At 43.8% G+C, this 12,436-nt stretch overlaps 1 protein-coding gene across 7 annotated transcripts in view; it reads right to left on the minus strand.

Moving 5' to 3' along the window:
• RUSC2 (RUN and SH3 domain containing 2) overlaps positions 1-5,747 on the minus strand; it is a 63,220-nt gene extending 57,473 nt beyond the window's left edge. For 5 of the 7 annotated variants that reach the window (XM_042243284.1, XM_027964445.2, XM_042243282.1 and 2 more), the window contains exon 1: positions 5,440-5,747. The gene's annotated coding sequence lies outside the window, so the exon portion shown is untranslated. Of the gene's footprint in view, positions 1-4,695; positions 5,226-5,439 lie in introns of all 7 variants that reach the window. The other 2 variants (XM_042243283.1, XM_042243285.1) reach the window with 2 other exon arrangements.
• Positions 5,748-12,436: the final 6,689 nt, after the last annotated feature.

The raw sequence follows: 12,436 nt of genomic DNA on the forward strand, positions 1-12,436 counted from the left end.
AAGCAGAGACATTACTTTGCCGACTAAGGTTCGTCTAGTCAAGGCTATGGTTTTTCCTGTGGTCATGTGAGAGTTGGATGTGAGAGTTGGACTGTGAAGAAGGCTGAGCGCCAAAGAATTGATGCTTTTGAATGGTGGTGTTGGAGAAGACTCTTGAGAATCCCTTGGACTGCAAGGAGGTCCAACTAGTCCATTCTGAAGATCAACCCTGGGATTTCTTTGGAAGGAATGATGCTAAAGCTGAAACTCCAGTACTTTGGCCACCTCATGGGAAGAGTTGACTCATTGGAAAAGACTCTGATGCTGGGAGGGATTGGGGGCAAGAGGAGAAGGGGACGACCGAGGATGAGATGGCTGGATGGCATGACTGACTCGATGGACATGAATCTGAGTGAACTCCAGGAGTTGGTGATGGACAGGGAGGCCTGGGGTGCTGGGATTCATGGGGTCGCAAAGAGTCGGACATGACTGAGCGACTGAACTGAACTGAACTGAACTGGTATATACAGAATGGATAAACAACAAGGTCCTACTGTATAGCACATGGAACTATATTCAATATTCTGTAATAAACCATAATGAAAAAGAATATGAAAAAGAAAGTATGTATGTGTATAACCAAGTCACTTTGCTGAACACTGTAATTTAACTATACCTCAATAAAAAATAAATTAAAAAAAACAAAGAGAGTGGTACTGGCATAAAGACAGACATAGAGACCAAAGAAAGAAAATAGAGAGCCTAGAAATAAACCTGGCATTTCTGGTCAATTGATACTCAACAAGAATGGCAACACTATTCAAAGGGGAAAGGACAGTCTTCAACAAATGGTGTTAGGAAAACTAGATGTCCACATGCAAAAGAATGGGCCCTTTTCTTACACCCCTTTCAAAATTTAACTCAAAATAGATCAAGACCTAACCATAAGAGATAAATCTATTCAAGAAAACTTGGAAGAAAACATAGGGAAAGAGCTTCATGACAGATGAACGGATAAAGAATTGAATTTGGCAATGATTTATTGGCTATCGCACCAAGAGCACAGACAAATAGAGAAAAAATAGGTAAACAGGACCTCATCAAAATTTAAAAACTTTTGTGTATCAAAGAATCACAAAAGAGTGAAAAGGCAACCCATGAAATGGGAGAATATATTTTCAAATCATAATATCATTATAAGGGACTTCTATCCTAAATATATAAAGAACCCTTACAATTCAACAATAGAAAGATATAACCCAATTTAAAACAGGCAAAGGATTTCTAATTGACTTTTCTTCAAAGAAAATATAAAAACAGCCATAAGCACAAGAAAAGATACTAAACATCACTAGCCATTAGAAAAATGCAAATCAAAACCACAATGAGACACCACTTCAGACCCATTAAAGTAAGTAAAGTCGCTCAGTAGTGTCCGACTCTTTGTGACCCCATGGACTGTAGCCTACCAGGCTCCTCTGTCCATGGGATTTTCCAGGCAAGAGTATTGGAGTGGGTTGCCATTTCTTTCTCCAGGGGATCTTCCTGACCCAGGGATCAAACCCGGGACTCCAGCATTGCAGACAGATGCTGTACCATTTGAGCCACCAGGGAAGCCCTCAGACCCATGAGGCTGACTATTATTTAAAAAAACAAAACACAAAATAAGTGTTGGCAAATGTGTGGAAAAACTGGAATGCTTCACATTGCTGGTGGGAATGTAAAATGGTACAGCCATTGTGAAAAATGGTATGGCAGTTCCTCAAAAAATTAAATGTAAAATTACCATATGATTCAGCAATTCCATTTCTGGATATATATCCAATGGAATTGAAAACAGGGACTCATATCTGTACACCAATGTTCAAAGCAGTTTTATTCACAATAGCTAAAAAGTGGAAGCAACCCAAGCTTTTATGTGGATAAAAATAATGTGATATATACTTAAAACGGATATTATTCAGCCCTAAAAAGGAAGGAAATTGGGATGCAAGCTACCACATGGATGAACCTTGAAGACATTTTGTTAAGTGAAATAAACCAGTCACAAAGAGATAAATATTGTATGATTCAATTTACACATAATACCGAGAGTAGTCAAATCATAGAGAAAGAAAGTAGAATAGTGGTTGTCAGGGGCTGGGAGAAGAGGAAATGAGTTATCGTTTAATGAGTATGCAGTTTCAGTCTGAGAAGATAAAAAAAAGTTCTGGAGATAGATGGTGGTGATGATTGAACAACAATGTGAATATACTTAATGACACTGAACTGTACATTTAAGAATTGTTTAAATAGGAAATTTCATGTTATATATATTTTACCACAACTTAAGTAAAAAAGAATAAATGTAATACCAGAGAGACTCTGCTATGAGTTATAATTTTTCATTAGCATGCATCCCATTCTCCACCCTCACCCCCTGAAGTCAATCTCGGAGCAATGTTTATATGTGGTCATTCAAAACAATACACTCATTTTGCATGACAGACTCATTTGACAGGAACTACTGTCAATGTCTGAGTGGGTGCTTTCTGGGTAACCTCAACACTGATCGACTGGACTATCTCTACAGAGCCTGCCCTTACCCTAACATGCAGTCAGTGAGCCATCTCAGTCAACTGACTTTTAATAAGTGCTCAGTCATTGTGTATGAGTAACAGAAAAAAAGGGTGAGTTATTGTCCTAAAGTTACACAGAGAAAAATAGAATACATAAACCTTCCCATGAACTAGGGAAGCAAATAAAAATACAGGATACTCTGTTATTTATCTGAAATTCAAATTTAACTTGGCATCCTGTATTTTATCTGGCAACATTCTGCCATATTGGAAGTGAAGAGAAAATAAATTATCCAGAGTGTTTTGGGGATACTGAGGTCTTAACAGGGACCTAGACAGAGTAGTGTAGAAGACATATTGGTTAACCAAAAAAAAAAAAAAAAGTACTGGTCTCTAGACTCCATGCTTAATTCTGCTCAGGAGCCCCTTCCTGCTTTGAGTATCTGTGATCCAAGACTTACTTTCTAAAGTTACAAAGTCAGAGAATGGGAGAAAGAAAAAGTAGAGAAGGATAAACCAAAGCTAGAAATGAGTGAGAGCATACTCAGCTCCCAGTCAGGAAGGACTGGCCTCAAAAAGGGACCTTAGACACTTAACATAAAAATCAGAGGAATTCAGATTTTGACCTGGCTCAGAGCAGAAGAGAAACAATGATGGTAAATGCCCTACAGCCATACAGTAGGAGGGACACGCAGAGTCGAACATGACTGAGCACATATGTGAGTGAGGAGGGACTGGCATAGCAGAACACCAGAGACAGCGGTGCGATCTCCCAATTCCCTGAAACCATTACCATTAGTAATTTCCACGGAGCCCCTCAAGAAACTCTAGTCACAGTTTTTACCTACTAATACTCTGAACTGACACTTTCGAACTGTGGTGCTGGAGTAGACTCTGGAGTAGACAGCAACGAGATCAAACCAGTCAATCCTAAAGGAAATCAACCCAGAATATTCATTGGAAGGACTGATGCTGAAGCTCCAATACTTTGGCCACTTGATGCCAAGAGCTGACTCATTGGAAAAGACCCTGATGCTGGGAAAGATTGAGGGCAAGAGGAGAAGGCGGTCACAGAGGATGAGATGGTTGGATGGAATCACTGACTCAATGGATATGAGTTTGAGCAAGCTCAGGGAGATAGTGAAGGACAGGGAAGCCTGGTGTGCTACAGTTCATGGGGTCGCAAAGAGTCAGACACAACTTAGTGACTGAACAACAACAGTACTCTGAGCCCCGGTGACCATAATGCCTCTAGTAGTCAGGCAACTACTTATAAACTCCTGCAGCTTTCCAGCCATTGTTTCATCAGTCAGCAGTATCATCTATTTCCCCACGGACCCTGGGCCAAAACTGAGATCGCCGAACCCCGTCTTAGCTTCAGAAACTTGAATCTGTTCATGTCATCCTCTTAGGAATCAACAAAAACAGATTTCAGGCTCTGTTCTTTGAGAATTCCATCTTTAAAAGGCCTGTGTTCTTGTTTATTACTGACACTATACAGATAGTGGTAATCCCTGCCTGATGCTGGTCTCCTGAGATATAAATGGCTCATATGGCCTGATCATACTATAGTAGTATTTAGGAATCTTTGATAAGTCTAATACTAGGCCAGGCTGGGATGTCTCCCCTCTCCAGTGGAGAGGAGGAGGGAGGGGAGGTATCCAAGAATTAAAAGGGTAAAGTAACTGAGGTCATTCCTCCAACCTGTCCTGAAGCACCAGCTGATCAGGTACACTGAATCAGGTTTGAAGGATGTAGCTAGCCTCCACAATTTTTCCCTAGAGGGAGCAGATAGTCTCTAGGGCAAGAGGAGGGGGGTCACCTGGGTAAAGCTCTTTAAAGATTATCTGGGCAGCCACTGAAGGACTGACCAATAAAAATTTCTGCAGCCTTGGACCTTAATTTTTTCTTTTTGGTAAGCATAACATAAAGGTAAAACAGCTAATAAAAAGAAGCTTCTATGTAAATGAAATTAGATGCATGAACCGAGAGACTGAGTATGTTCAGTTTTATGCTCCCACCATGAGCACCGCAAGTAATCCCCAGACGCCCTTCGTTTTCCCCCCATTCATGTAACTGGTGACACGTCTTCCCATGAAACACTGCCTCACAGCCTCTGCACTGGTTTCATTCATTCACTCACTCATCAAATATTTACCGAGTCTACCATGTGCCAGACACTGTGCTGGGCACTGGAGATACAAACGAATCGTGTACGGTCCTTGCCTCCAGGGCAGCCCCCTGGTGTCCTCAGGGCCAGCCTGGCATCCCAAGGCAGCCCTGGGCAACAGGATCACGGTACCCTTTGCAGCAGGTAAGTGTGGTAGCAGGGGGCTGGCAAAATGCCAGGCCACAGGTTTTCCCAAGGTAAAACTGGATGTGAGAGAGCAATCCCAGCCCAGCTCAAACAGGCATCAAGGTGGGAACCAGGGGCCAAAGGGGCGGAGGGTGCAAACGACCCGGCGTGCAGAGGACTCCCGCCGCAGTCGCCGGGCTGGGTGCTGAGCGGCCACGCGCGCTCCTCCACGGCCGTCACAGGAGATGTGGGGACAACGATGACCCCTGGGCGCGAGTCAGCTGAGGGGGTGTCTCCAAGGGACAGTTTGAGGAGACGGTTAGGGTGGATCTGCGGTGATGCCCCAAATGATAGCTTGTCCTGGGTGACTGAGGATTCAGTGGATGGCGGAACTGAAAGGATAGGACTGAAGATGAGGTTGGTCCAGAGGGTCAAGCAAGACCGAAGGGTGGGGCTGACGGGACGAGGGGGAAGGGCTGAAGGGAAGGGAGTGCGCGCTAAGGACTGGATAGGTGAGCAAACTGAGGGCCTTTCTCCCAAGGGATCATTTGGAACGCGAGGACAGCGGATCTCCGGGACCTCGCCTGCCCCAAAGACGCGTCCTACCTGGTTTCTCGCCTCGGCGTGGTCCTACCGCGCAGGAAGCGGCAGCGTCTCGCGCCCTGCAGGGGCCGCGTTGCAGCCGGGACAAGCAGTCGTCCCCCTTCTCTCAGACAGCTTGGTAACGCCCGGTCCTCCCCTGCAGCTGTGGCGCCGATGGTCCGATCTGAAATGCCCTCATGCCGCCCCTTGGGATGGCCCGTCGTTCGGCCCGCTGTGCCAGTGGGGGTGCTCGGCCACCTCCTGGCACCCTCTGCATTGAGCGCGGCGAGTCACGCGCAGTGCTTTCCCGAGAGTGGAGCCGCGGCGCTTCTGCCGTGGCCCCGCCTTCTGCGGCCTGTGCCCCGCCCCGTCGGGGTGGTGCCGGCTAAGTGGCTGGGCTGTGCTGGAACCCAGAAAATCCTCGCGCGCGGCTTAACTGGCGTGTGGAAGGCAGGTGCATTTGCGCATCCGCCATCGCCTAACGGAGCGATTCTCTGCCTGACACCGCAGTAGAACCTCTTGGGAAAAACAGCAAAACAAAACTAAAGCCTGACCTCAGCAGAGACCAATTGACCCAGAAGCACGGGTAGGGTGGAGTAGGGGTTGGGTGGTGCCCAGCCTTGATATTTTTAAAAGCACTCCAGCATAGCCAGGATGAATAAGCCTGGTAAAGTCTAGAACGGAACAAAGACTGTCTCCTTTGGCCAAAAATTTAATCAGGTTCTTCTGAGTCGGCCCTGGACCAGGCTTGACTTTGGGCTTCCCTCTTTGTCCTTGTAGAATGCAGTTTAAGCAAGAATCCTATTAAATCAGTTTATTGGAAATTCTCTGCTCTTGATATCTGACCGTCCTTGGTATTTATCACCTTGGCCTGCTTTCAGCAAGAATTCTGTTGAGTTGATCTACCAAGAATCCCCCTTTCCTCTGATGTTTCTTCTTAGTAGTTGCTATGCTCATGTCCCTCCAAAATTCTTATGTTGAAATCCTAACCCCCAGACATTAGTAGGGGGGGCCTTTGAGAGGTGATTAGGTCATGAGGATCTTGCATGATTAGGATTAGTAGCGTCACAGAAGATATCTCATGGAGCTCCCTAGCCCAGTCCTTCAGATGGGGAAGTAGCTGACCAGAGAGCACCTAGTGGCCAGGCTGGCACCTTGGTCTGACTTATAGGCTCTAGAACTCTGAGAAATTTGTTTATAAGCTACCCAGTCTGTAGTGTGATGTGTTTTTTAGCCATGGCACGCAGCATGCAGGACCTTCGGTCCCAACCAAGGACCAAACCCCGGCCCCGTGCCTTTGGAGCACAAAGGCTAACCACTGGACCACCAGTGGAGTCCCTGTGGTGTTTTATTATAGCAGCCAGAATAGATGAAGGCTGTAATTTTCCAGCCACTGACCTCTACCCTGCTGCTTGGCTAATAAATTATCACTTGTCTTTGTTGGGATCTGAGTTGAGCTCAATCTCTTCCCCACTGCAGCACCTCATTGCGGTGGTTCCTATAGCAAGTCCATGATCCCCGGCCCACTCCCTACCCTCCCCCCTGCCCTGCCCCTGCAAATAAAGTTTGCCTTACCATCTTTAACAAGTGTAATGAATATTTTTTTCTTTATCAGAACTCATGTGCTTCCTGCTCCCAGGCAAGGTGTATGTGAGACACTGAAGACTGTTGTCTTCTTGTATCCAAAGGGGGGTGGGAGCAGGTGGTCTTTCAATAGATAGTTATTAGATCCTCACTAGGTTCCATCCTCTGTGAAAGAGAGTCTGAGACCCTGTGCTCTAGGCACTCCCAGGCTTGTTAGGTCACAGTCAAGGAAGCAGATAAATGTCATATTGTGTAATACATCCTCAGGCCTCACAAAAGTCATGTGAGCTGAGCTTTGAATAATGAGTGGGAGGTAAAAGGTATGGGGGAAGCATGTACATAAGAAAAATGGGGCAAAGCAACTGATATGATCGAGATGTGGGACCGATGCAGAGAGTATAGCAAAGATGGTCAGGGCTATGATAATGAAGAACCTTCCATGACAAACTAAGGAGCTGGGACTCATCTGGTAAGCAGTGGAGAAATACTTTATCTGGAGGCAGGATGGTAAATCAAATATGAATTTTAGAACTACAATTCTGGGGGCAAAATGGAGAGGGCTTTAGTCAGGGAGACCAGTGAAAAACTGCATGTTTGTGCAGATAAAGGGTCCAGGGTGGGGTCTTAGCCTAAGCTAGGCCAATTGGAACCCTTTTCCTGAGAATTTGGACTTGGGGGAGAGAGAATTACACTTTTACTCATGGTTAGACTTACCATGGAAGTTTGAGAGTGGTGTCAAATTTTACTTGTCAAATGGCTTGAGTTGCAGAAAAAAACAATTTGCTGAGAAGTATCAGTTTGTTGCCTAGAGAGGAGTCAACTGAAGACACAAAGAGACTACTCCCCAGGTTCTTGGGGCCTACAGTAGCTGATTCCACTTCTCACTGAGGCCGTTTAACTCTTACCCTGGGTTGATGATGCATCCTTCTATCCATTCATACAGTCTTATTTTTGACCTCAGCAAATGTGGGTTACTTCCTGTTATTTGTGTTATGGGATAATTTTCAAAACGTTAAAATCATGAATCTTATACAAATATAAAATAAAGCCTTATTTAATTCACTAATTAATGAGAGAACCAGTAAGACTGGTTCACAAGGGTATTTGACTTTTAGAAATGTAAATTCTCTTCCAGACAAAATTAATTTGCATCACTGAGAGAAGGAATTATTTGCATTGTTAAAGGCAGAAATATTCTGCAATATTATGAGTATTTGAACAGATATGAACTTTATTAACCTCACTCCAGTCACAGTGTGGATACTGAATTAGAGGAAAGAGACCAGTTAGGAGACTGTGGTAATTGTGATGAGAAATGGGAGGGTGTGAATTAGGGCAGTGACTGAGGGGTTAGATCTGAGGATATAGATTCAAGAGACATTAAGGGTATAGACTCTATAGGACTTAACAATTAATTTAATGTGTCACTGGGGGTTGGAGGTAAAGAAGAGCAAATAGCCTCAGATGACTCCCAGGATCCTCCAAATGCTGAGTTTTCTCCAAAACCCTTTGTACACCTCTTAGAAGATTTGGAGCTAGAATTACAGGGAAATGTTGGATCTAGGACAATGCTCCCTTGTTTCTCTGTTTCTGGCAGTGGTAAATATGGTCTTTCCCCAAAAGTTCTTAAAGATGCAGGATGAGCCAAATCGTCCCATGATCTCTCCCTATTCCTGAGACACTGTAGATGAGGAACAAATATAAACCTGACCTATGTACACTAGAATCACCTGTCTGGTTTTGCCTTTGGCAGTTATTCCATCTAGCGCAAGTGAAAAGATCTCATAACCCATCCAACTTCAGAAAACCCCTCAAGGGGTGCTCTTCTGAAATGAAATAATGTCTCATCTGTTTCTCTTTATGTTTTATTATTCTCTCTAAAAACCAGACACATTGCCTCACTCATCTTCATACTTACAGCAAGTCATGACCACTTCTCTTTCCGAAACTGTATGACCTTTTAGCAACTATTCTCATCACTGACTTAATTTCTCAGAATTCTAATTACAAGAAAGATAACATAGATTGGGGTCACATATCCACTCTTGGCCGACTGTGGCTAGGACTAGTGGAGTCAACTGGCATGGACACGACTCCCACCAACAGCTGAGTGGGAAAAGCCAGTAATCTATGGATTTAGCACTGTTGAGTAAATCAAGGAGCTTATTTGACAAACCAGTGCCTGCATCTTCTGCAGCTAACCCACAGAGTCCTTTGGTTTTATCTTCAAAATGTATCCTCTACTCATCCACTTATTTCTTCACTGCTTCCATAGTCTAAGCCACCACCATTCCATGCTTAGACAATGTAACTTCCTCCTAAATAGTCTCTCTGATGTCACTTTTACAGTCTGTTGCCCATAGAATGGCTTAAACAATCTTTTCAAACTGGCTTTAAAGTCATCCACTGCATCTTATCATACCTCTCCAACCACTCTCCCCTTTGCTCACAATGTTTTATCCACATTAGACTTATGTTTCTTACATACAAAGCTTGCTCCTATCTTAGGGACTTGAATGTCCTTCCATTAGATTTTTGCAAAGCTAGGTCCTTTTAGTCACTCAAGTCTCATGTCACATGTTACTTCCTCAGAAAGTCCTTTTCTGACCACCAGAAAAGGTGGTTAGAAAGTTAGCTACCCCTCTCCACTCACAGTCTTTCACTGTTAAACAGCCACTGTCGTATCTTCATAGCACTTACTATCTGAATGATCTTGGTTACTTTGATACTGTCTCTTCTTCTAGAAGGTAAGCTCCATGATAGTAGAAATCTTTTTTGTCATCTTTCACTCTACGGGCAGCATATAGAACAGTGCTCAGACATGGCAGACACTCAATAAATAATTGTATATGGATGAATGTGATAGAAGGCAGTGTGTGTGTGTGTGTGTGTGTGTGTGTGTGTGTGTGTGTGTGTGTAATTGGAACTTTGAAAGAATGGCATTTGTGGGGTCAGTATCAGATTCTTTACTGTCTGAACCACCAAGGAAGCCCATAACCATGAAACCATTTTATATTGTCTCCTACTCTTTTAACCTATTGCATGAGACTTTATGAATTTTCTGGTCATTTTAAGGTAGCAATCAGTACTTGTTACTTTGAATATTTAAGATGCCTGAGGTAATGAAAATATTTTTTAAATTTCATACTTTAAAATTAAAGTTTTTCTTATCTCTCAGCTTGGCCCTATTGCAGATGGTGCATGTTCAGTGGGGCTTAGTAGATGTCTATCGTTCCTCACTTATCTCTTTTCCATGCCCTAGTTTGCTAATCTTCTTTCTCCAGTGTTTGAGCAGGGTGGAGGGAGAAGAAGGTTCTTACTTGACTAATACTGTCACAAACTAGTTTTAGTGTTTGTCAGGTATCTAAAATCATTTGTTTTTTGACAGAGAATTCTTTCTTTGTTGGTGTAGATATTTCTCCTGTACCAGTTTACTTAAGGTAAGTGAATTCAGCTTCCCTCAGTCAGTTCAGTTCAGTCGCTCAGTCGTGTCCGACTCTTTGCGACCCCATGAAACGCAGCATGCCAGGCATCCCTGTCCATCACCAACTCCAGGAGTTCACTCAAACTCATGTCCATCGAGTGATGCCATCCAGCCATCTCATCCTCTGTCGTCCCCTTCTCCTGCCCCCAATCCCTGCCAGAATCAGGGTTTTTTCCAATGAGACAACTCTTCGCATGAGGTGGCCAAAGTATTTCAGCTCCTCTAGCTAGCTGATCACTTATAGCTCCTTTAGAAATCTCTGCTGCTGCTGCTGCTAAGTCGCTTCAGGTGTGTCCGACTCATAGCGACCCCATGGACTACAGCCCACCAGGCTCCTCCGTCCATGGGATTTGCCAGAGTACTGGAGTGGGGTGCCATTGCCTTCTCCGTAGAAATCTCTAGGCAGTTAAAAAATCAACTTTATTGAAATATAATTACGCAATAAAATGCACAGATTTTAAGTTTGATGAGTTTTGACAAATGTATACATACACCCATGTAACCACCTCTGAAATCAAGATATAGAAAATTTACCTCATGCTCTTAGACAGGCAATCAATCCCACCCTCAGGCAACCTTCTATCTATTTAGAAATATCCAGGCATTTGACACCATATCTCTTGCTTCCTTCTGAGGAAGTCTCCTCAACCTTTCAGATAGTCTCTCCGACAAGATAAAGAAACCCTAACTAGGTTTCTTTTATAGCTCATATCTGATCTATGGGGAGCACTCATGAACCACTAGTCCTGAAAAATAATGCCAATCTTACCACCACTATTAATATCTCCTCTTGCTCTGCTGTAGAACAGATAGCTAGCTCTTCTCTCACTTTTGAGATTTTCCAGGCATGAGTCAGGCATGAGTTCTCTGTATTCCCCCCACCCATTAACTGTGGGCAAGTTATTTCCTTATACTCTTTCAAAACTGAACTAGGGTGGGACTCAAAGCCCACTAGTAATTCTCTCCAAGGATACTTTCCCAATGTCTGAATTTCTGGCCCTTTTCTCAAGGAGGGTAAGGAATTAAGACTTTGAGACTTTTCATATCCCATTTTTTGGCAGGTCTTACATGGTTATCTAAAACTTCACCTTGGAAAGAAGCATCTGCTGTTTTGGATCCTTGAAAAAAAGTCATGTCCAATTCTTTGTGACTGAATGGACTATACCCCACCAGGCTCCTCTACCCTATGGAATAGGAATTCCTGTACGGAATTCTCCCAGCAAGAATACTGGAGTGGATTGCCATTGACTCCTTAGTAGAGACCAAGACTCAACTCTCCCAAGATGCATATGAGCCATCAGGGAGGGTGCCAAATGTTCAGGAGTTTGGTGGGATATTATTGACCTGAAGGGGTGTCAGTTCTTGGGTCAAAGAGAAGTTCAGTTCAGTTTAGTCCATCAGTTGTGTCCAACTTTGTGACACCATGGACTGCAGCACATCAAGCCTTCCTGTCCATCACCAAATCCCGGAGTTTACTCAAACTCATGTCTATGAAGTCGGTGATGCCATCCAACCATCTCATCCTCTGTTGTCCCCTCCTTCTCCTGTCTTCAATCTTTCCCAGCATCAGGGTCTTTTCAAATGAGTCAGATCTTCGCATCAGGTGGCCAAAGTATTACAGTTTTAGCTTCAGCATCAGTCCTTCCAATGAACATTCAGGACTGATTTCCTTTAGGATGGACTGGTTGGATTTCCTTGCTGTCCAAGGGACTCTCAAGAGTCTTCTCCAACACCACAGTTCAAAAGCATCTTCAGCGCTCAGGTTTCTTTATAGTCCAATTCTCACATCCATATATGACTATTGGAAAAACCATAGCTTTGACTAGATGGACCTTTGTCAGCAAAGTAACATCTCTGCTTTTTAATATGCTGTCTAGGTTGGTCATAACTTTTCTTCCAGGGAGTAAGCGTCTTTTAATTTCATGGCTGCAAACACCATCTGCAGTGATTTTG

The sequence above is a fragment of the Ovis aries genome, chromosome 2 (assembly GCF_016772045.2).
Source record: "Ovis aries strain OAR_USU_Benz2616 breed Rambouillet chromosome 2, ARS-UI_Ramb_v3.0, whole genome shotgun sequence".
Taxonomy (NCBI): Eukaryota; Metazoa; Chordata; class Mammalia; order Artiodactyla; family Bovidae; genus Ovis; species Ovis aries.